Source organism: Triticum urartu, chromosome 2A (genome assembly GCF_056163025.1).
Source record: "Triticum urartu cultivar PI428250 chromosome 2A, HENAU_Tu73, whole genome shotgun sequence".
Classification (NCBI taxonomy): domain Eukaryota; kingdom Viridiplantae; phylum Streptophyta; class Magnoliopsida; order Poales; family Poaceae; genus Triticum; species Triticum urartu.
In genome coordinates, this window is record NC_141874.1 from 654,911,213 (window position 1) to 654,915,221 (window position 4,009).

At 44.9% G+C, this 4,009-nt stretch overlaps 1 pseudogene across 1 annotated transcript; it reads right to left on the reverse strand.

Moving 5' to 3' along the window:
- Window positions 1-583: 583 nt before the first annotated feature.
- Window positions 584-1,763, reverse strand: LOC125533901 (senescence-specific cysteine protease SAG39-like; annotated as a pseudogene). The gene is made up of 2 exons (XR_015615206.1): window positions 1,250-1,763; window positions 584-1,159 (listed from the first exon to the last, which is right to left on the reverse strand). The product of XR_015615206.1 is annotated as a senescence-specific cysteine protease SAG39-like (transcript).
- Window positions 1,764-4,009: the final 2,246 nt, after the last annotated feature.

The following is a 4,009-nucleotide window of genomic DNA, read 5'->3' on the forward strand; positions in this document are numbered from 1 at the left end:
GAATATCCAAAAATAAAAAAAATGGCCCCAAAATGAAAACTAACGACCAGCAAAAGACGCGGCCAAAAAAAAGACAGCCCGCAACAAGCGCGACCCAGAAAGAAAGAAAGCCCGCAAAACAGGCGCGGCCCAAAAACAAAAAATGTAAAGCCAGCAACAGACTCGGCCCAAAACAATAAAAAAAAGAAAGCCCACCCCGCAACAGGGCAGCGCTGCGAGCGAGCGATGCCGGATGCGATCGCTGTGCTGCGAGCTAGCGATGCCGGATGGGATCGCTGTACCTGCGTTGAAGAAAAAAAACAGTTAGATGTGACATCCTTAGAAAACATCTAGATGTTAATTAGTCATTCTGTAGGCTATATATCATCGTTAGCTAGCTCATAAACCATGCTCGATGTTGCATGCACTGATCACTGCTGTAGTACTAGTAGTGTTTGTTTTCATATACAAGTTTATATATATATATATTACATAGGCAAATGGATCGTTTCTAGACGATGCATGCTTTATTCAAAAAAAATCCATATATACGGTATTGTACGTAGCTTAGCATGGAACGACTACTGATGTAGTGGTACCGGTGTTTAAGAGCTGTCCATGGTGGGGTAGTAGGCGTAGGTGGCCATGCCGCAGTTGCCGCCGTAGGTGGCCTCGCCCCACCCCGTCCCCCACTGGTTCTTCACCAACCAGTACTCCTGCCCGCCGCCGTCCGTCCCGTAGCCGACCACCGTCACGGCGTGGTTCAGGTTCTGCCCGCACGACGAGCTGCCGGTGTACACACCGCTCGTGTAGTGGTGGAAGTCAAGGTCGGCCTCCACGCCCACGGCCACCGGCTGGCTGGCGACGAGCTCCTGCAACGCGCCCTCGTCGCCGTTCAGGTTCACCCACCGGGGTGCGCCGACGGCGGCGGCCGAATTTGGGCTGACGTCGCCGCCGCGGCACGCGCCCTGCTGGCCGATATACGGGTAGGCTGCCTCCTGCTGCAAGCCGCCGCTCTTGGCGATGTAGCTTAAGGCGTCGTTGACGTAGCCACCATCGCAGTTGCTGGGGTCGCCGGTGCAGTCGAGCACCTGCTGCTCTGACATGGAGATGAGGTTGCCGGTGGCGATCTGTACGAGCCCTTCCGTCGCCGCCACCGCCGCGAATGCTCAGCAACAACCTGTACGTGTGTAAACATTTACATTCATTAGCAAACTTTGGCCCTTGTTAAATTAAATAAGCATGCATTGCAGGAGCTGCAGATTCTTACTGCAGGCAGCCTGGTCCTTGATTTGGGTGACGGCGCCCTGGGCCCTCCAGTCCACGCTGTCCGGCGTGGACTCGAACTGAGCCATGGACATGTTCACCGCGGCCATCGGCGTGCTTTCCTCGCCGCGCTGGTGACGGTACCCGAGGTGCTTCTCCACGAACTCTTCGTTGGTGAGGTCGGAGAACTGGTTGAGCCCGAGAGTGTACGTCCGGTTGCCCGCCCGGTTGACAGCATCTATGTGCCGCGCGTTGGCCGCGAACACCTCCTGCCGGCGCAATTTCTCGGCAGCGTCCGTGTACACGCGCCCGTACTTGGCCATCCACCGCTCGTGCCGGGCGGCCAGCGCGTCCCCTCGCGCCGCGGCCGCGCTGACAAAGGCAGTGGCGGCCACGAGCACGAGCAGAAGCGCAAGCAGTGTGCCGTCGAGGCGGCGTGAGCTGTGAATCGGCGCCATTTAGCTAGCTGGTTTGCTTGCTTCTTCTTGCGATGCTTCACGAACTAGGGAGGGAGGTACTAAGCACGTAGGAACCATGCTGCCTGCGCTTCTATTTATACACGCGCGTACATGGCGAGCAAGCCGGGGCACACGAGCAGGCTCGACGGATCCGCGTTCGTTCATACGCCGTAGTCGAACGTATTGACTGGGAGTCCATGGATGTCTGTATCTGACGGTGCTGTGCTTGCTCTCGTCTCTCCATATCTTCTTCTACTTCTGGAAGATTTTTCTTGTTTGTAACCGAAGGTGGTCGCTCTCGTCTCTCGCCTATATTCTTCTTCGTCGTCGTCTTCTTCTGCTTCTTCGAAGATTTTTTCTCGTTTCCCGGATGGTGCATATACCGTCGCACACGCACAGAGAGTGCTGAAGTAGCACGCCGGTGCTTGCATGTCCACTGGCACAAGCATATACAGCTAGTTTGGCCGATGTATGTGGTCTGGGTTGCATGCTCCTCTCATTTTCTTCATAAGAATGGAAAAACATGCAACTTCTCATTCTATTAAAAATTTGTGATACATACGTCAAAAAAAATATTTGTGATACATACATCAAAACTTTAGCTATATGTAAGTCGTCTGAATTTTCAATTTGGGTCAGTCAATTTTTTTGACCGTTGATTCCTGCTCTGAAATTCATGCTATGTTTTTTCGGGTATGTTCTATGAGCTGGTTTGGGCTTTTTTTTTTTGACTGGCCACTTATTTGGGTCAGTCGATTTGCTACTCGGCTAAAGCCCATTACCTATACCGCCCAGCCCATCCTTCTTTTTGTTTTTTCTTCTGTTTTTCTGTTTTTCTTTATTATTTTGTGTTACGTTTTTCTTTTGTAGGTATTTTTGGGATGTTGGATGAGTGTAAATATATACACACAAATACTAAGCAAATATTTGTAAATTACACTCTTGTATTATCGTTGTTTGCATACTACAAAAGTGTAATTTTAGTGCAAAGTTATGTGCAAGTTTATTTAATGGATAAAGACAATGAAAAAGAAAAACTTCATTTTTAATTAGTGTCATTGGTACTACTCTTTAAGAATAAAAAATAAAGAATTAAGAATTAAAGATGATATGCAGGCTCAGTCTATCAAGGTGCTCATAGGGGTAGGGTGTGCGTGTGTGTATTCATAGGGATGAGTGTATGCGTGTATATGAGCGCATACGTTTGTACCGTGTTCAAAAAAAGAATTAAGAATTAAGAATGAATTTTCGTGTTCCATGTAAAATTTATTAATTTGATTTTGATTTAGTTTTTGTTTTTTTTGTTTTCTTTCTTCTCTAAAGGTAATTCCAATGCCACGAATACACTCCTTCTTAGAAAACCTATTTTCTGATATCACTATTCTATGCTTATTCTTGCATAGTTTCAAAAGAACACAATTTTTTTATTGTTTGCAAATTTGTCATTGTTTGTTTTAGATTTATTTGATTTCTTCTGAAAGGGTAATACCAATACCATCAATTCATTATTTCTAAGAGAACCTCACTATTTAGATTTTGCTTCATTTTTATTTCATTTCCTTTCTTCTTAAAGGGTAATACAGATGCAACCAATTCATTTTTTTTCTTATAATTTTTTATTTTGATTTTAATTATTATTTTATTTTATTTCTTCTTTAAAGTAAGACCTATGCTACTAACACATCCCTTCTTGTGAAATTCCTTTTTGTGAAAATTCCACTATTGTATGCTTATTCGTGCACATTATAGAAAAATGCATATTTTGTGTATATTTTTTGCAAATTTTTTCATTGTTTGATGTCACACCCTAGCTAGTTCATGCATTAGAGTGCTGCATCATGTTTAATTTTCCAGAAAACTGAAATAGGGATGACAGAACCCCCAGCACACCCCCCTCCCCCCCCCCTCGGAACAACTAGGGTTTACTAAAAACTTTTTCAATGAACCTGAAATGCCCTTCTAAAAGGTCCATCCTTTTTGTTTTGGGTTAAAACCTTTGAAAAAAATGGTGCACACTTTTCTAGGACATCTTAGGGTCATTGGATTAATTCATATAGTATTTGCATTTGGGCATTTAAATGCTATAAAATAATTTAAATGCTCAAATAATCATAAACTAAAATGTTTACTGTTTGATATATTCTAATCAGTAGCCATGATTAGTTTTATGATTTTTGGAAATGCCCTGGCATTTTTAATAAAGCCCTGAAGTTACAGAAATAATAGAAAACAGAAAAAAAAAAGGAGAGAGAGAGAAAGGATCCAGCCACTTACCTGGCGCAGCCCATCTGGCAGCCCACTGGCCG